Source organism: Pelodiscus sinensis, chromosome 1 (assembly GCF_049634645.1).
Source record: "Pelodiscus sinensis isolate JC-2024 chromosome 1, ASM4963464v1, whole genome shotgun sequence".
Taxonomy (NCBI): domain Eukaryota; kingdom Metazoa; phylum Chordata; order Testudines; family Trionychidae; genus Pelodiscus; species Pelodiscus sinensis.
This window is the reverse complement of record NC_134711.1, coordinates 10,917,924-10,938,985: the sequence shown is the minus strand read 5'-3', so window position 1 is coordinate 10,938,985 and position 21,062 is coordinate 10,917,924. Positions and strand designations below refer to the sequence as shown.

Sequence of the window (21,062 nt, the reverse complement as noted above, 5' to 3'; positions counted from 1 at the left end):
AGATATTGTTCTGGTGCTTTGAATACGGTGACGTTTCACCGCAAAAGCAGATGCAAACTTTCATGACACTGTGTCACCAATGTACATTACTGTTATTCAAGGAAACCACAATTCCGGTCTAAGGATGTGTTTAGACTACAGAGTTTTTTTGAAAAAAGTGGCCTTTTTTAGAAAAAACGTTACCTGCGTCTAGACTTCCACCGCGTTCTGTCGACAGTAAATCGGAAGAACGTGGCCATTTTGTCAATGGTGGTAAACTTCATTCTATGAGGAATAATGCCTTTTTTCAAAAATCATCTTTCGAAAAAGGCGCTATTGCATGAAAACACGGCTTTTTCGAAAGAGAGGATCCAAACTCTCTTTCGAAAAAGCGAGCTGCTTTTTTCAAAAAATCTTCTTGTTGTCTAGATGCTCTTTTTTGAAAGAGGCTTTTTCGAAAGATACTTTCAAAGAAGCCTCTTTCGAAAGAGGCTTGCAGTCTAGACGTAGTGTAAAACTCAACAAACAAAATGGCTGCAAAGAATTTATGCTAGTGCAATAAAGAAGAGATCAGAATTTAAGGTACTTACAGGACACCTCTGCCATAATATTTGACCACTTCACAATCTTTAATTTATTTATGCCCATCAAACTCCTGTGAGGTAAGTGTAAGCAGGGTCTGAATAAGCCATCCCCTAACAGCAAGTTGCCGAGGGGGCAAGACTTCAGGAGCAAACTGTATTTACATGAACACACTTATTCTGGCTAGGGTATCTGATAGATAGAAGATGTGTAGCTCCAAGAGGCTAGTATTGGGTTGTAAATCACTTTTAGTACTTTATGCAGGAGTAGTGAAATGCTATTATTGATGTTGTTGTCTTTATTGTTTGAGAAAAGGGGAGAAGAACTGTGCTTAACTTTTCTCAAATGAAGGGGTCATCCTCTGCTGAAAGGACCTTGTTAAGCCAGGAACTCAAATGGCAGACTCTGGTGAAAGCGGAGAGGAATAGAGACAAGTGTTCCTGCCAGAAGGTGGGGACTCAATCTAACGTTTAACTTGTTCCTCCCCGCTGTTCAAAGACAGAGCTACATTGGCTTCACAAGAACATAAGAATGGCCATTCTGGGTCAGACCAAAGGTCCATTTAGCCCAGTATCCTGCCATCTGACAGTGGGCCATGCCGAATGCCCCAGACAGAGTGACCAGAACAGGGTATCATCAAGTGGTCCCTCTCCTGTCACCTATTTCCAGCCTCTGACAAACAGAGGCTAGGGACACCATTCCTACCCAACCTGGCTAATAAGAAACCTTTCATTATTTTGAGCCCTGAAATCACGTGTGGTGGCATAGCCTCCCGAGAGCTACAAATCCGTAAGAGCTGACCAACTAAGATTGCAGCAGTGAGGCCAGTGACAGCAGAGGGTGACTGTCAGGAGTGGCTAGTGAAAGTAGTGAGCAGTCAGCCAGAGGGAGTGGCTAGCAGTCAGTTGGCAGGAGCAGCCAGGAGTGAGGCCCAGCCACTGGTGGGGCGGGCAGCCAGCCAGAACAAGTACTCAGATGGTGGAGCAAGCCAGGTGCCCTCTTCTTTGGGTGGGCGATGGACTCAGAAGCCAGGTAACCTCTTCTTTGGGTGGGCGATGGACTCTGAAGCCAGGTACCCTCTTCTTTGGGTGGGCGATGGACTCACACGCCAGGTGCCCTCTTTGCTGGGTGGGAGATGAACTCTGAACCCTGGCTCCTCACTGACTAAGGACAACCACTGGGAGTGGGGTATGTTGAGGGAGCAGAGAGGGGCACAGAAAAGGAACTTTTGAATGAAGAACATGAGGAAGACGACTGCCCAATGCACTCTGGTGTGAACATGCTGCTCACAGTTTCATGTCTGAGTCCTGCTTGCAGCATTTTCCCTAATTAATGTTGGGCGATTTCTCTCCTTTCATTAAAAGTATTGCCTATCAGAGGTGCTTGGGGGCGGTGTGTAATTTTCCCAGGTTGCTGAGTAGATACTTGAACTGGTTCTGTGTTGTATTGTTGAAAAAGTACCCCTAGAGATTGGACCCGGAATTGTTTGCTGCCAGCTCCTCCAGGAAGAAGGGTTGCATAGGGAACGAAGCACTATTTTATACCTGGGGACCTGAGACACAGAGAGGCTTAAGGGCCAGATTTTTCATGGGATTTAGGGTTGTTCAAGTGGAACCACACCCAACCCAACTGGACTTTTCAGCTGCATGGTAGGTAGCTCTGTACCAACCAGACTCCTCCCTGTAGAGTGTGCAGAGACTTTAAGTGCCTATGAAATGGGATTGTCAGAAGCTGGCTAGATGAATAGGAAGCCCCCTAAGCTAGTCACAAATGAACTGTCGAGGAAAGAACAAGGGAGAAGAGGAGGTGTAGGCAGCCACTTAGGTGCACCTGACTAATGGGCGAGATTTGGGCTTCTTCCTCTGCTCATGATCCTCAGACACAAGATGTCTGAATTTAAGCTTCTAAGCCATGTCAGCTGCTTAGGTAGAGGAGACTCTCGCAGCTGAAATCATCCCTTTCTCTCTGTCTTCTGCTCTGACCCTGTGGCCCCAGGTGTCTTTTTTGTGTTTGCTATGCTACCCCACTCTGCGCCCCATCAGTGGCTTCCTGCTGTAAGTCTGAAAAGTAGCAGTCCCTAGGCAGCAGGCCTCTGAAATCAGGCCTAGTTTTCCCCCTGCTACTTTTAGAAATTCCACTTCGGAGCCAGTGGGACTTTGGACTAAGCTCTGCCTTTATATAACTCATGAGATGTGATGGGCAGCACCACTTCCTTCTCTGCAAGTGCTGCTGAGTGGAAACTTAGCTATGGTTTTGAAAACATCAGTGCCATTTACATGGGGGACTTAGGTGCCCATCTGATTAAGTGCATAAATCCCTTTAAAAACCTGTCCCAAACCAACTGGCCCATGATCCCACAAGAAGCTTGTTGGAGAGAAGGGAGTGGAACATGTTGTCTAATGTCTAGGCTAGCACACTAGCCACCAGACCATCTTTGCTCCCTAAATCCTTGCTCTTTGGTCTTTCCGGTGATATGGCAAGATTTCAGGATGGGATTTCCAGTATTGTGTTGGCTTAACCATTGACACCAGCAGGAATTTTATTCACTGAGTTCAAAGGAGCAGAGTTAGGTCAAGAGGCGTGTTTTCACAACTCCCACCCTAAAATGATGAAGGGCCCCAAACTGCTTTCCTTCCGCACCTCAAACTCCACCACACAAAGAATGCCGAACTAGGACAAACATAACTGAGTTTGTTTCGTACTTTGTAACCAATAGAGGTCAAATATACATTGAACTCATTATTCTTGTTATCAAAACCAGTTAGTGAAAATGGTGAAGCTTTTGGTCACACGAGCGGCTGTTCCCGGGTATGACAGGCTGCTGGCTAAGAAGCCTGAATCAGAGCCCTGTCATTCCAGCACCAGCAGGAAAAGTTAATTGGAGCTGGCTGAGCAAGCACACATTTGAGGGGTAAATGGGGAACAGCTGCTGGACTCATTAGCCTCAGGGCTACATAAGGCTGGCAGGAAGGCAGTGAAGGCAGTGAAGGAAGAGAGGGAACTATTTGCAGTCCCAACTAGCTGCAGAAGCTAGTGGTCCCTGAAGCTCTGTGTATAGAAGGTGGTGGGAACAGACATGGACACTAAGAACAGCCATACTGGGTCAGACAAAGGTCCATCTAGCCCAGTATCCTGTATTCTGACAGTGGCCAATGCCAGATACTCCAGGGGGAATGAACAGAACAGGGAATCTTCAAGCAATCCCTATCCCTTCACCCATTTTCATCCTCTGACAGAGGGAAGGGACACCATTCCTACCCATCCTGGCTAATAGCCATTGATGGACATAACCTCCATGAATCTATCTAGTTCTTTTTTGAACCCTGTTAAAGTCCTGGTCTTCTCAATATCCTCTAGCCAGGAGTTCGACAGCTTGACTGTGTGCTGAGTGAAGAAAAACTTCCTTTTGTTTGTTTTAAACCTGCTGCCTATTAATTTCATTTGGTGACCCCTAGTTCTTTTGTTATGGGAACAAGTAAATAACTTTTCCTTATTTACTTTCTCCATACCTGTCATGATTTTATAGACCTCTATCAGATCCCCCTTAGTCTCCTCTTTTCTAAGCTGAAAAGTCCCAGTCTTTTTAATCTCTCTTCATATAGCACCTATTCCAAACCCCTAATCATTTTTGTTGCCCTTTTCTGAAACTTTTCCAATGCCAATATATCTTTTTTGAGATGAGGTGACCACATCTGTATGCAATATTCAAGATGTGGATGCACCGTGGATTTATAAAGAGGCAATAAGATATTCTCTTTCTTATTCTCTATCCCTTTTTAAATGATTCCTATCATTCTGTTAGCTTTATTGACAGCTGCTGCACATAGAGTGGACGTTTTTGGAGAATGACTCCAAGTTCTCTCTCTTGAGTGGTAATAGATAAATTAGTTCCCCTCATTTTGTCTGTATAGTTGGGATTATTTTTCCAATGTGCATTACTTTGCATTTATCACCATTACAATTCATTTGCCATTTTGTTGCCCAATCACTTAGTTTGGTGAGATCATTTTGAAGCTCTTCACAGTTTGCTTTGGTCTTAACTATCTTGAGTAGTTTAGTATCACCTGCAAATTTTGCCACTTCACTGTTTGCCTCTTCCTCCAGATCATTTATAAGTAGGTTGAATAGGATTGGTCTCAGCACGGACCTTTGTGGAACCCCACAAGTTATCTTTTTCCACTCTGAAACCTTAAGGGTGATTGTACTAAAAGAAAGGTCTCTGGCTGGTTTGTGGGCCCAAAATTGGCCAAAGGTCGAGGGTCCCATTTTTGAACCCCGATACACAAAGGAAATGATTGAAAATCACCAACTCATCTCATGTGAGTTACAAAATACTTTTCAGATACCAGTGAAGGGCCATCACTACACGCTTTCAATGGCCAGGTTATAATATTGTTCAGGGGGCTAGATTCACCAGTATGTCCTTCGGGCTTCTGTGGTGAGGTAAAACACCCAAGCCTCCTTCCTAACTAGCCAGTTAAACTGGTATCATCCCTGCTCCCTCTGACTCTCTGGAAGGTTGAATTTACCCAACATTTTTCATGACACAGTAGTTGGAGCAATCCATGTGCATGTAACAGGGTGTACAACCAGCCCTTTTCCCCAGCACCTGTTGCTCTCCCAAATCAGGCTCAGAGAGACCTCAGAGTGGTGCAACACGTAACCTTGTCCCACCACCTATGTTAAACTATATAGAGACTTTCTAGGGCTTTCTCTTGTCAAGATAGAGTCAGTCTTCACTTTAGAAGGCTTCTAGCTTCCTCCCTGAGCTGCCTGCCCATCCTTCTGGCTCCTTTGCAGCTTTTATAGCCATTGGCTTGTCAGGGCAGCAAGTGCTGCCAGTCCTCAGGCTGGCATCGGGCCTTTTCATCATCTCCAGTCTGTTCCATTTGATTGGAGCTAACCGGGTAGGTCCTAAATAGGGGCTCTTCCCCCAGCATCTTGCCACAGTACACCATGACTCAGGGCAAACCCAGCTGCAGGTTCTAATACCTGACTGGTGTAGTTCAACAGGCAACTCAAAAAACAAAAAAAGATGATTTACTAGGTGATAAAATGCACATAGGGAAGAAAAAAAGGTCACATCTGCCTTGTGTTTTAAGGAGTTGTATTGCCAAATAAATAAATAAAGGCCCCAAATAAACCAACGGAAAAAAAAATCAAAGTCCAACCAAAATGGAAATTTGTGAACAGCCAAAGAAACACCCTGGAAAGTTGGGCATATGAGAGAAAAACAGCAGATGGCATCCTCAGGTGGTGGAAAGATGGAAATGCTAATTTAGAATTTCCAAGAGTTTGTGGCTGTTGAAAAGCGTGACTGTTGAAATTCAGTAACAGACAGTCTAAATGTCTGTTCGCAAGTTTAGGGAGCACAGCTGCTTGGTGGCTCCCATCCTAGTTGTCTCTGTTGAAATCTAAAAATCCTAAAACCTTTTAGATAATCTTAAAAAAGGGCACTCACTTGCAGCTGAGAATAACTCAGACATGCCACTCTGTAGAAATAATCCCCCAACATTCTGCAAATAGGAGCTATGAACAAATACGTCAGGGTGAACAAATACTTTTAATTAGATGAAATTAAAGTCACAAACCAAGAGCAACGTCTCAAGAAAGTGTGTGTTTCCTTTGTTGCTGTCTGTACTGAAATGCACCCACAACTGCTGCTTGGATCTACTGACAGCAGCTGCTGGAGAGCTGAAGGTTGAGTAGAAAGTAAAGGCATAACCGTGACACAGCTAGCAGTGAATTCTAGTTCTGGTTCTGAAACGGACTCTTTGTGACAAGTCCAGTGTTGCAAATATCCAGTGTTCAAAAACTTGAATCAGGCCCCCTCAAAAGTATGTGATTTGATTTAAAGACATAAGGTATGAAAAACAATGCAGCTGGAACTTTAGGACTTGCATTTTCAGGCTTACCACTGAACTGTGAGAGCTAAAAACTTTTGTTCTCTCTTTAATTAAAGCTGAAATTCTGATGCAGTCACATGAGTTCAGGGTCTAGGGCTGAGACCGATTAAAAAGTACAGGTGGGACCTCCCGGGTCCAGCACCCTCGGGACCTGACCAGTCCTGAACAAGTGAATTTGCTAGACCAGGGGAGTCCCCTGCTACTGGCCCCCAAGCTCATTGCTGCTGCTGCAGGCAGGCTGATCCAGCAGGTACCCTGTGTCACCCTCCCCCCCGCCGCAACCTGGCTGGGCTACTTGCCCTGCTGCTGCCAACTCTCTGGGCAACCCAGGTTCTGGATCCTGCATGAGCTGCTGGCCCCGTGCTCCATGGGGCTCCAGCTCCATCCTGGCCCTGCACTCCATGGGGCTGCCACAGGGCTCCAGCACTGGCCTTGCGATCCATGTGGCTGCCGCAGTGCTCTGGCCCGATGTTCCCGCGGGTGGCCAGACTCCAGCCCCAGTCCCATGCTGCCTCCAGGTTGCTGATCCTCTTGCCCCTGGCCCCTCTGGTCCTCCAGCTCCTTAGGCTCCCGGACTCTCTGGTCCAGGAGTATCTGTGGTCCTGCTGGAGTCCTAAAGTTCCAGCTGCATTGTTTTTCATATTTTATGACTTTAAATCAAATCACATGCTTTAGTGAGGGCATGATTCAAGTTTTTGAATGCTAGGTATTTGCAATACTGGACTTGTCACAGAGAGTCTGTTTCAGAACCAGAACTAAAATTCAGTGCTAGCAATGTCACGGTTGCTGGACTAGAGACTGCTGGTTTTTTGAGGTGCAATCTGTACAAGAATTAGCAACACTGTAAGGGTATGTCTACACTAGTCCTCTAGTTCTAACTAGGGAGGCTAATGTAGGCATTCGAAATTGCAAATGAAGCCTGGGATTTAAATATCCCAGGCTTTATTTGCATGTTCCCATCCGGTCGCCATTTTGAAATTCCACTAGCCCAAAGTAACTGCCCGCAGCTACATGTGGCAGTGAAACGGTAATTCGAACTAAGTCCTTAGTTCAAATTAACTGTTACTCCTCCTGGAATGAGGTGTAACAGTTATATACAGTATATATACTGTATATTCTTATATACCAGAATTTAGGAATGCAAAGAACTGAAAAGAAATGTATGTCCCAATATTGAAGAAACGCTTTCAAGTGTTTCTCAGGGAAAAACACATATGCAAAGTAAAACCACAAAAGATTTAGTTGCCTATTCTTGTCAATTTTTAACCAGTGATAATACTTATGGGAGTGCTGTGAGGACTTATTAATTAATTAATATTGGTACTAATGCTTTGAAGATGCACATTTTATACATGATGGTCATGTTTAAAATGTTTCAGTTTTGCCTTTGATAACTAGATCACTCTCCTTCACCACAGATGAAATTCACCATATGTTCAGAGAGCCAGCCAAAACCTACATACTCTAAGGCTTCTTAGACTTCCTGGAGTGTAGATAGTGCCAAAAGCCAAGTTAAGCTACCTCGACTTCAGCTACACAATTAATGTAGCTGAAGTTGTGTATCTTAATTCAACTTTGTTCTGTAGAGCAGATATACCCTAAGTTATCCATCTAAGATATTTTAGAGCACCAATTGCTGTAGTATTTTACTTAAATAGTAAATTCTTTGCGGGGCAGAGACCATCTTTTAAATCTGTTTTTGTACAATGCCTAGGGCAATGAGGTCCCAGTCCATAGCTCAGGCTCCTAGACATTACCACAAAACAAATGATAAAAGCCATAACTTAAAAGTCTCATGACAGGCATATCAGTTAGCACTCATCACGATGAGTAGACCGTAGAATCACAGAATCATAGGGTTGGAAGAGACCTCAGGAGGTCATCTAGTCCAACCCCCTGCTAAAAGCAGGACCAACCCCAACTAAATAATCCCAGCTAGGTTAGTTAAGCCTTAAAAACCTCTAAGGATTGAGATTCCACCACCTCCCTAGGTTACCCATTCCAGTGCTTCACCCTTCTAGTGAAATATCCTAATATTCAACCAAGACCTCCTGCACAGCAACTTGAGACCACTGCTCCTTGTTCTGCCATCTGCCACTACTGAGAACAGCCTCTCTCCATCCTCTTTGGAACCCCCTTTCAAGTAGTTGAAGGCAGATATCAAATTCCCCCTCACTTTTCTCTTTTGCAGACTAAATAAGTTCAGCTCTCTCAGCCTCTTCTCATAAGTCATGTGCCCCAGCCTTCTAATTATTTTCATTGCCCTCCACTGGACTCTCTCTGCATAAAACAATTTTTATTAGAAAATAGCTGTTTCAACAAAATGGATTTTTTTTCAATAAATAGGTTTTTATTTTTAAAAATCATTTCGAAAAAAGTCCATTTTTAATTAACATTATTTAACAGGGTACATTTTTCTTCAGGAAAAAAATAATTTCCCATCTAGCGTCAGTCGCCTCTTCCACTGCTCTACTCTCCCATGTGCTACCATTTCTTGACGATGTTGTTGCGATTTTCGACTCATTATTTTTACAGGCTGCTGAGCAATCTGCTTCTTATCCAGCAAAGTGTTCATGTAGGGGCTTAACAGTTGGAGGGGGAATCCAGGGGAACTCCCATGTTGCAGGCGAGTATCCTAACCAACGGTCAAAGTTATTGTCCCCTGAGAGAGGTCTCCTGGAATCAGCTTCTTGCAAAAACAGCATTAGTGCCAAATGCCAAGAGAAGGTTTGAACCTGAGAAGGTCAAGAAGAGGGAGGCTATGCAGCCTGAACCTAGGTGCTAATCTGCCAGGGGGTGGGATGGTTTAGCTCACATCTCTCGCCTTGGCATCGCCTGTCAGCCATTTTAGGTGAGGCGCCATCTAGCATGTTTCCTTTTGTAAATCCCATTCCAAGGAACCTGTCTGTCCCTGTTTATTGCATAGGATGCCGAGACACTGGGGTAATGTTCAGCCTCACGGACCCCAAATTCCTCTGTGAATCTAGCCCTTTGATTTCTACTCCATTGGCTATCTTTACAAACCCATGGTTAGGTAGATCCAACTTCTGTCAGTTTCTTTGGCCTGACACCTCAAGACTCAACATTGCTATAATTTCTGTGAGGGATCCCTGAGGGATTAGAGGAGTTTAACAGTGTCAGTCACAAAGGCCACATGGCAAAGGTCGGGGCTGTGACCATAGCTTCTTTCTCCAAGTGACAGGCTGAAACGAGTGAAGCCAAACAGAAGTGTAGGAATTGCCTGTGAGCATACTACCCTTGTGCTACTGGAAGCATCCAATCAACTTGTTCCCCTGATAGCCAGAATGCCACTGAGCACTGGGACATTCACCCCAAACTCATAAGACCATACTTTAAGACTTTACTGTATGACAGGATAAACCCTGGCCACAGCTCCACCTTCAGCAGTTGATTGATTGACACAAAAATGTCCTTCCATTTCCTCAAAACTCATGCTGCTTACAATCCCTATTGATCTTTTGATTATTTTTTTCTAAACTTAAAGGATGAGGCTTGTCAAACTGCCAGTGAATGCCCTTGTTTCCAGTGTGTCAGAAAGCGCTCCAGGCTGCAAGGTAGCCTGACAGTTATCATTTCCCTTCCTTGCAGACATGACTGATAATGTTTCCCAACATTTACTAGTCCTAGAGTGATAAGAACAATCAGACTAGACTATTGATATCAACACAAAGCATGAGACTTTAAGGATGTTTCTATGCTTTGTGATAATGTAAGCATCGAACACAGCAGAGTGACAGATTTTCTTTTGAGAGTCAGCAATGTTCATAGATACAGCCTGTCACCCTAACTCCCTGAAAGAGTAAATGTGGGCAGAGTAGCTAATGAACAGAAGTTCTAGGAGCTATTGTAGCTGTTTTATCCAGCAAGCCTGTTCAAAACTAATAACATCTCTGTTACCCTTTATTGACTGATAATTTACAATTGTTGAGCACAGTTGATTACTAACTTTGCTCGGGTATTCACAGCTCAGAGAAGACCTCCTCTGTTGATAGAGTATGTCATTGTTAATCTTCATTTCTATTTCCTTCTAAGGACCAGTCATAATACCATTGAAGTCAATGGGAATTTAACCATTGGCTTCAGCAGAACTAGACTTGGGATCTTGCTTTGTAGTACAGATGACCAGAGTTTTGCAAATAAAGTTTTTTTGTTTCACTGAAAAGTATTTATTATTATTATTATTATTATTATTATTATTATTATTATTATTATTATTATTAACAAATACTTTCAGGCTGAACTGAAAATGAAATTCTTCAAAAGTTTTAACAAATCTAAACATCGAGAAAATTGTTTGTGTTAAACAAAACATTTTGATTTGACCTAATCTGAAACATTTTATTTTTCTTTGAGCATTTTTTGTTTTGGCTTCACCAAACATGAAGGACATTTTTAAACAAAACCTCATTCCCGTCCCAAAATAGACAAAAACCTAAATATTTCATTCTAAAAATGATAGAACATTTCGACTTTTTTACAGAGTTTTGTTTGTTTTTCAACATGAACAATTTAGTGAAACCAACATGAATTTGCCAAATATTTTATTACCTAATCTGTATTTTTCATTAAAAAAATTTGGCCAATAAATTTCACCTAGTACAATATGTGACATCAGAGTGCATATCATGGCTCCATTTTCAAGACCTGCTTTACATTCACACTAAGGTGCTGACAGCAGAAAGAGGCTTTATGGTCAGTGCAGCTTCTAATTTACTCTAAGGCTGCGTCTAAAAGTCAGAAAAAAATACTCAAATTGTGAACTGCTCTTCTAAACCATCCTTCTTCCTTGTAAAATGAGATCTTTTGGAAAAGCTTATTTTGAAAGAGAGCATACACATAGCAAAAGCGCAAAAAAAAGCGATGTGCTTTTTCGAAAGATAGTGTCCACATTTATTGGATGCAATATTGCATTTAAGTTGTGATTAATCTGGAAATAGTGGCCACCAGGGCACCTGTGTTATTTCCTAGAGACCTCTTCTTTAAAAAGAACTCCCTCTTCTGTGTCCACATGCGCCTTCTTCCAAAAAAGCTTTTTCAGAAAAAGGCTTCTTCCTTATGGAATGAGGTTTGCCGCCGTCAAAAAAAACCCTCCATTCTTTTGACTTTCTGTCGAAAGAACTCAATGGCAGTATTGTTTATAGCCATTTCTCCGGAAAAATGCTGCAGCATCCATGCACCCTGAATGGTCTTTATTGGTGAATAGGAGAAGTAGGAGCCTAATTCTCTTAGGGTATGTCTACACTGCCACCCTAGTTCGAACTAGGGTGGCTAACGTAGGCATTCAAAGTTGCAAATGAAGCCGGAGATTTAAATATCCCGGGCTTCATTTGCATCTTGCCGGGCGCCGCCATTTTTAAATCCCCATTAGTGCGGACTCCGTGCCCACGGCTACACGCGGCACGGAGTAGGTAGTTCGAATTAGGCTCTCTAATTCGAACTACCGGTACACCTCGGCGTCCTCACTAATGGGGATTTTAAAATGGCGGCGCCCAGCAAGATGCAAATGAAGCCCGGGATATTTAAATCCCGGGCTTCATTTGCAACTTCAAATGCCTACTCCTAGTTCGAACTAGGTTGGCAGTGTAGACATACCCTTAGACAATAGGAAATATCATCCTGTCTTCATTGCTCTCTCTCTCATATATCAGGAAAATGAAGCAAACTTCTCCGAAGTGCTAATACCTCATGGGTGTTGAATTTTGTCTGTTTTATCTGCTAACAGAGTAAAGGGTTAATATTGAAAATTTACTCCTAGAAAGCCAATCAATTGAGGGTGTAAATAAAGGATCACTTTTTGGCCTTCTATTTTCTAAAGAAAAAAATAGCTTGCTAGAACAAAACATTTCCAAGGAGATGGAATAGCAGGCCTTTTACTGAGGAAAAACAGGTTGTGAAGCACATAGATGACCTCCTACAATATCACCAGAGGGCAGTTTTTGCTAAAATCATTAAGTACGCCTTGTCTACACTTGTAGCTTTTGTCACCAAAAACTGCCTTTTGTTGATAAAACATTGAGAGAGTATATACTACAATGCAACTTTCGTTGAGGGAGGGCACCCAGTTTTGGTGGCAAAAAACTTCCATCCCAGCAAGAGACTTTTGTCTTTTCCCCTCCCTTTAATGTCGACGAAGAGTCAGTGTGGACTCCCTTGTTTGTTTTGTCAAGAGAACTGGCTTCCACCAATATCCCACAATGCCTGCTCTGATGGCCGTGCTCAGTGTGTTGTGATCTCTGCTGCCCTACAGGCATGTGCCCCTCCCCTTTGAAAGGTCTGGGAAGTATCTGACAGCTGAGTGAGCTGCTCTGTTTGGGGAACAAACAAAAAGAGCAAATCACTGGCATGCTCCCATTCTGTCCTGCTAGAAACATAGCAGCAGGCAGACTGCTGCTTCAGGGGGAAGTCTGGGTAGACTGATGAGCTGCTTTGATATTCCTCAGCATGAAGAGCTCACAGAGATATTCATGATGCTGCTCCCAGCAGCTGAGAATGCTGTGAGAGAACTCAGACAGAATCCCAAGAAACACTGGGATGAGCTCTGCCTTCCCACAACTCTTCACTGTGGGATGCTTACGCACACTGATTTGCTCTCTCTGTCAACAGGAGAGCTAGCAATGTGCCCATGAAATGTCAACAATAGGAGGCAGAAAAAGCAGTTTGACCAATTTTCACTTTTGCCTGTCAACAGCACTTTTGTCACCAAACCTTCCCAGTGCAGACATAGTCATAGTCGCAGTTTAACATTGTCTCTATCATCTTTGGGAGACTATATCTTTTCTTTGGAGATGGAATAAATTTGATGATTTAACTACTGTGATCCTACGATAACATTAGAAACACTTATTGTCCACAACATAACATAACTCAGAAGAGCATTTGTGGTTCGGCACAGTGGAAAAAAAATTTAAAAAAGAAAAACACTAGAAAAGAGTATCCAAAGGGCCTGGTCCATTTGCTCGCTAAGTGATGCAATAAAAACAATCTGGATACCAATTAAATCATCTTTGCTTAATATTGATTTTTGCTTATCATCTTTTAGTTGGAAAATGGGAGACATTTGATAGATTGAAAAGAGGCCCAAGTGCACAGTATGTTCTTTTAAGTAGCTCGTTAGCTTTTGCTGCAATCCTATTCCAGGTAAACGCCTCGCGACAGCAACACAACAGTGAGAACAGCAGCAATTGCCACAGAGTCAAGGGTGAGACTCACTTGCCATCATAAGCTTGATTTTAGTCCCCTCTCCCCTTCTCAAATCCCTGCTGCATTGTGTTAGACAAGTCGATTAAACTCTCCTGTGCCTCTGTTTCTCCTCCCACCAGTTTTCTATTTCTATTTAGATTGTAAGGTCTTCATGACAGGGTCTGTCTTGCCACATATAAGTATAGAACTGGACATATTGGGATCTAGATCTAAGTTGGGAACCCCAGGTCCAGCCATAATACTTATAATATGCAAGTGTTTACAGCCACAAATTCGCCATGAGAGGCCACTGAGAAATTTTGTGACCAAACTTCAGTGTTCGGATTTGTCATTTTAACAAACAGGAATATAGAAAATAAAAGATAAAATAATTACAATCTTACTTTGAAAACTCTTTTTATCCTTGTTTGTTTGGTCATATTCTAGTTACAAAATAATGGTCCAAAAATGTTTCAAAAGAAGTTTATTCCATAATCCTGATCTAACAGCCTTTAATGTATTTTTCATCCCAACATCACAGTGAGGAGCTGGGATTATTGATAGGTTTAGTGCGACATCATCCACGTGGGATTGTAGGAGGTGGATATTTTTGTATCTCAGTCCTTGTTTGCTTTTTGGTAACAATTGGGCCTGAAAGGGAGATGTCTCTTCAAAAGATCTACAAAAAAGGGGAGGGGAGGTGTGAATGAATAGTGTCCAGGTCACTGTTGCTAGGTAGACATACAATTAATATGCCACATTCAGATATTTCTGGAATTGGGGTGGTAGTTTTGGATATGTCCGGTGGGGTTGGATATGTAGTTGGATTCAGACTCCATGAGGACAACTAGGGTTGCCAACTAATTCCACAAACACAAAGACCCTTGTCCCGTGCCCTGCCACACTGCTCCCCTGAGACCCCATCCTGTCCCGCCCCTTCTCTGAGGTCCTACCCTCTGTCACTCTGTCCCTCCTTCACTCTTCCCACCTTCATTCACTTTCAATAGGTTGGGCCAGAGGGTTGGTGTATAGGAGGTAGTGTAGTGTGAGTGCTCTAGGAGGGAGTTTGGGTACAGAACAATGCCAGGGGTCAGTGCTTTCCTTGGGCAGCTCCTGAAAGCAACCGATATATCCCTCTGGCAGCAACTTCTTGGAGGAGTGACCAGAGGGTCTCTGCTTGCTGCTGAATGCAGGCACCACTCCAGCAGTTCCCATTGGCTGTAGTTCCTGGCCAATAAGTCAGCCTGTAGGGCGGGGACAGAACACGGAGAATCCCGTCTCTACCAGGGGCCTCAAGGATGGTGCTAGTCACTTTGTGGAGTGGTACAGCACCAAGAAAGCCTGACATAGCTCTGCTGCCATGCCAGACTATTAGAGCTCCAAATCCCCAGTTTGGCTGAAGTAGCCTCTGGGAGATAGGACATGATTCCAGGAGACTCCCAGCAAAAGCAGGAGTGTTGACAGCCATGACGACAATTAATCAGGGCAGCTGCTTTTCAAAAGTCCTTGTGCTCTGGGTGAGGCAGGAGAAGATGAGCCCCAGGAGCAGAAAGCAAGTTGTTTTTACTTAACTGAAGCATTTTGCAGCAGATTTTTTTTAATCTCTATACTTAACAGAGTGGTTGGTTAATTAGTTAGCTGACTGGCTAATTGCGTGCTTTCAGTAGAGGAGGCAGGAGAGTCTGCATGGATTCCAGCTGGAGATTTCTATAAGCAAGTGGAGAGAAGATGCTGTTGCCGGGCTGTTGACTCAGCAAACTGAATACATCTGGTGATCAAAGACTGTAACGGAGAATCCAGCTTTTGGGAGCCCTGAGTTTCTACGGGGACTAGCCTGTTTAGATTTAATATAATTTGTTTTCTTTACTTATGATTTTGTACAATAGTGAAGGTAACGTATGTGGATGATTACACAGCAAGGTTCTGTTGTAGAAATTGTTATTATTATTTATGCTGCTGCTGCTTCTTGAGGTTTATAAAGTTGGTATTTAATAATCAATTCCTTTTGCTCTTTTTGGATGTGAAAGTGTGGAGGTTGACCCAGTGCAATGCTTGTTAAAAATCCTTAGTGACTAAATACTGTGTCTCCAAATATTTCCCTATAGGAGTTGGAGTCTTTATGGGCACTGGAGGACAGAGAAGGAAACTCTAGCCCGCCCACCCACTGTAGAACATAACAGCTTTATACAAGTCTTGTTTATACTAGCTCTGTGTTCTCCTTCTCACATAGGGTATGTCTACACTACCCCGCTAGTTCGAACTAGCGGGGTAATGTAGGCATACCGCACTTGCAAATGAAGCCCGGGATTTGAATTTCCCGGGCTTCATTTGCAAGTGCGGTATGCCTACATTACCCTCCTACTTCGAACTAGGAGGGTAGTGTAGACATACCCATACAGATTTTGCTGTTGAACACCCAACATATACATAAAGCCAACAGACGCTGGTTGTATTGAACCTAGGAACTTCAGGGCTAAAGCCATGGGCCTCTGGTGCAGTAGCTAAACTGCACCTTAGTTAAGTCTGTAGAGCACACTTCAGTCTTCCTTTTTCAGAGGTCTCATTGCCCCTGGGTTACACACATACAGCAACTTTTATCTTGTGCTGTGATGACCATTTATTTGCCTAGAAGGTCCAAATGAGATTACGGTTCTCTTGTGCTAGGCACTGTACATACAACGGCAAATGAGAAAAGAAGCTTCAAGAGCTTACAGTTTAAACCAACCAAACAGATGAAAAATGTATGCCTACTAGAGGTAGGAAGAGGTATAGAAGCCCTAAGTCAGAGGGGAAAGTACCTCCAACAGAGGTATGGCTATTCCGGTGAATGTTAGGGTATGTCTACACTTGCACCCTTTTTCGAGAGAGGGATGCAAATGAAGACATTTGAAATTGCAAATGAAGCCGGGATTTAAATATCCCACATTTCATTTGCATATTCATGTGATGGCTCTAGTTCGAAATAACAGATGCTGTTAAGACACGATTATTTTGAGAGAAAACCCTTCTCTCGAAATAACCCTTATTCCTCACACAATGAGGTTTACCAGTTATTTCAAAAAAAGGGTTTTCTCTTGAAATAACTGTGTCTTAACAGCGTCTATTATTTCAAAATAGCGCTATTTTGAAATAACGCCATAACGCAAATATGCAAATGAAGCATGGAATATTTAAATCCCGGCTTCATTTGCAATTTTGAATGTCTTCATTTGCATCCCTCTCTCAAAAGAGGGTGCAAGTGTAGACGTACCCTCAGAGGCACATTCTCACTGCTGGGTAAAAACATTTCCTTGTAATATTGATTTCAGACTGATGGGAACCAGAGGACGGTTTATGGTTCTTTGTCATGCAACAGGGCATTTGGTATGGGGGCCCTTTCCCTGTGAAAAACGTTCATGTCAAAGTCACAGTGAAGCGCTTGAATAATTGCTCTCACCAAACAGGAGATGAAAGCCCATCGATCATGTCTGAGATCCACCTGTATCACGTTTATCTTCAAGCTACCAACATTTGGAATGGTTATTAATGAGTTAAATCCTGCCCTTATTGAATAGTCAATTTCTGCCCATCAGACGGTACCACTGAACAGGTTTCCACATTAATAATGCACATAGACAATAGCTTTCAATCAGTGTTGAGGATTGCTGCAGTTTTTTTTATTGATCCAGGGCTGCAGATGAGACTTTATGTCATGTAAGAATTGTGATGGATGTTTCAGAACCATTGTCGCGCTGGATAGTACCAAAGGTTAACTGGCTGATCTGAAATCAAAATTTCAGGTGCCTCAATGCTAAGTCCATGCCATCAAAGAAGTTTTCCATAGGGTCCAATGTCACATCAATCACATCTACCTTAACGCTATTCAAGCAACATGTAACAAGCAAAAGTTCATCTGTACAGACTATATACATTCTGCAGCACAGACACTTTTGTCTGCTTGATCATGTCCCAGAATTATTATTGTCATCTTCATCTACTTTTCTTTTCTGATCCATCGCTTGCGTGTTTAGAGCTCTGACATACTGTGTCATATCGAATTTAGCTTGCAAGGGCTTTGGGGAGGAAAACAGCGATGCCCTCATAGTGATAGACTCAAGGTGCTCAAAGTATAAAACTTTACAATGAGAGAGTTAAGGGGTGACTTGAAAATAGTCTAAAAGTAATGTGAAGAGACCGTCGCAGGGATTTAGTGTAGAAGTTCTGGAACAAAAATTCATGGTCCTGTGGCCTATGCATGATTTAGGTGCTCAGGGAGAGCAGGGTGTCCAGAGTGCTGCAGCTGCTCTCAAGGCAGAGCTTAGGGGTGCTGCTGGTGCTAGTCGGTGGGAGGGCCCCTCTGGTGTTGGGGAAATGGCCTGGGTTGCTGATGCTACAGCTCAGAGGGGGTGACATGGGGCAACTCTACTGCAGTTTGGACTTGGGGGTTAGGTGGCCCAAGGCATTGCTACTGCAACTTGGAGGTGCGGTAGCTTGATGTGAGTGGGAGCACAGCTATAGCAGGGAGAGCACCTGAGACTGCTGCCACACTTGGGGAATGAGGCGGTTTGGGGGGGTCGCTATTGTAGCTGGGGGGGGGGGTGGACTGCCTGCCAATGCAGCTGAAGGGGCATCCAGGGCTGCTCCAGCAGAAGACCGTACAGCTGGCCCCAGGGCACATGAGCTACTTGGGTGGCCATCGGGTCAGCTGCACTAGCCACTGAAGAAGTCACAGAGGACACGGAAAGTCATGGAATCTGTGACCTTCGGGGCAGACTAACAGCATTCTCTATAAGTATTTAATGACGAACATGTGTTTGACAATGGGCTCGTTTGTCCAGCAAATGAAGACTGGACACAATCCAAAAAGTGGAAGTTCACACTAGAAATAAGGCTCATGTTTTTAACAGAGAGGGTAATTAATCACTGAAATAATTTAAGAATTGGTGTGGTGAATTCTCCATCACCGTCAATCTTTAAATCAAGATTGCAAGGATTTTTTTTCTAAATGATGTGCTCTAGTTAAAACAGGGGCAACTTCTAAGGCCTGTGTGACACAGAGGATCAGAGTCAATGAACAGAGTGGTCCCTTCTGCCTTTGGAATCTATGAAAATGTGAAAGGTTTTCCACATGGTCGATGAGGCATCGTAACAGGGTGGCACTCGCTTTAGGCAAGGGCCCCTGTCTGGCTGAGTGCAGGTTCCTGTACTGCCTAAAACCTTTTCGGCAACTGAGCCCTCCAGCTGAGTCACTCTCTGTATATCAGAGACCCCTTCCAGGGTTCATGCTGGTGTTCTCTGCTAGTGTCCCTTCTTTTCCATAGAGTTGTCTATGACCTTTTTCTGAGGTGGGCAGGATCATAGGGTCTCCAGCCGGGGGCCTCAAGGCCTGATCCACCCCATCACAGGCACCTAGTAACTTTCTGTGCCCCAGGAAAAATAAAGATCACAAGTTTACACAGCCTGGCCCATTCATATTAAGATGGTTCAACTCATTCTTCACATATATGAAATGTACATAAGTATATCACCTTCCCATGGACTTCATTGAAAAAGCCAGGTTTCAGGAAAGTTTGTATGAGGTGATGGACATGACTTGCCAGAGGAGGCTGTGAAGGCTAGGACTATAATAGAGTTTAAAGAGAAGCTGGATAAATTCATGGAGGATAGGTCCATAAAAGGCTATTAGCCAGGGGATAAAATGGTGTCCTTGGCCTCTGTTTGTCAGAGGCTGGAGAGGGATGGCAGGAGACAAATCGCTTGATCATTGTCTTCAGTCCACCCTCTCTGGGGCACCTGGCGCTGGCCACTGTCGGTAGACAGGATACTGGGCTAGATGGACCTTTGGTCTGACCCAGTACGGCCGTTCTTATGTTCTTATGTTCTTACTTGACAAAGGATTAACATGGAAGAAAGCACAGAGATATATGCAGGGAAAGTGGCAACCAAAGCTGGCATCACTGGAGGAGTGGAAAGGGTGACAGGATATACATAAGCACTGCATAATGTAGATGCTTGAAGGAAAGGACCCTTGAAGGCAAGGACGGAATGTTTAAGTTTGATGTGCAGCACAATGGAGAGCCAGTACGATAATTCAGTCAGGGTGGAATGATTTTAATCGCTTTAAGCAAATCATTGATGTACATCAGTTTTCTAAAACAAATTTTTAAAAATTGAGTTATTTTACATTAAAATGTACAATTAATTAAATTATAAATCCTGTCTATTTAATGCCACCATTGTTGAGAGTCTCATAATTGAAATGTACAAAACTGCTAAAGGCAAAAAAATTAAGGTCTTGATCCTGCAATGTGCAGGTAAATATATAAACTTTACTGCATAAATAAATTAATTGACTTCAGTGAGATTGCTCCTGGGTTTAAAGCACTTATGTATCTGCAGCATAAGGAGTTAAAATAGTATACAGTATTTGTGGCATAAAATCTGTATGACTTCAAAAATTGCTTCACTGTTAACCATAGAAAGTTATTGACACTTACACTGTACTAACAAATATGTTGTGGTCTTTTTCATGTACACAGGCTAAAAGATTCAGAAATAGGTGTCATAGCCAAAGCGATGTAAGAACATATGCATTGTGGATTTTTCACTGGGAACAATGATGGAGAAGAACTGTCTGGTAGAAGCATTTCATTTTTTTCTTGATTTATGGATGTTCAACATATTAGAAGTTCATGTTGGTTACAAATATAGAATAAGCTGTTTGCTCATTAGTTCTGTGTTTGAGTTCGTGTTGTTCTCTGAAAAAGGATGTTAATGAAGCTCTACACTTGTCTTATGCAGCACAGATGAGCCCTTTAAGTGTGAAAACTCCTAGCAGAAAAAATGTCTCTGTACAGTCTGAAATTCTGTTGACAATTGGGAAACTAATTAAAGAACCAAGTACAAAGCTTCCACTTTAGAAATGTAAGGCTATAATGTGGGAAGAAAGTAAAGAACTCTGGGATGTAAATCAAGAATCCAATTTACATGTTATAAAACTGATTTAATTTTAACTAGCTTTTGGAAGTTTTTTTTTTAATCCGCCACCTTGATTTCAGATGATGGAACAATGAAGTTCAGACTCTGACAAAAGCGGAATATCAAATCTAGTCTGACAAAATGACTAATATTCATTATTTTCATTATAGTAGCATCTAGGAAACCCAGTCATGGACTAGGAACCCTCTGTGCCCGACCCTGTACAAACACATAATTAAATGGTGGTCCTGGTCCCAAGGAGCTTCCATTTAACGTATAAAATAAGAGACAAGTACATTTGGAGAGTCTGAACACAAGGAAACAAATAGATTACATTGGTGGGTAGCATAGGTAGTGGTCTCAACACATGAGCTGCTTATTGGTTGGCAAGTGTTTTATAAGCCCTACAGCCAAGGGCAATGTTGAGGAGGGATTTGA

At 42.9% G+C, this 21,062-nt stretch overlaps 1 long non-coding RNA gene across 1 annotated transcript in view; it reads left to right on the top strand.

Moving 5' to 3' along the window:
• LOC142828535 (uncharacterized) overlaps window positions 1–20,377 on the top strand; it is a 33,055-nt gene extending 12,678 nt beyond the window's left edge. Inside the window, exon 3 of the long non-coding RNA XR_012903107.1 lies at window positions 20,186–20,377. This is a non-coding gene — a long non-coding RNA (uncharacterized LOC142828535). The remainder of the gene's footprint in view (window positions 1–20,185) is intronic.
• Window positions 20,378–21,062: the final 685 nt, after the last annotated feature.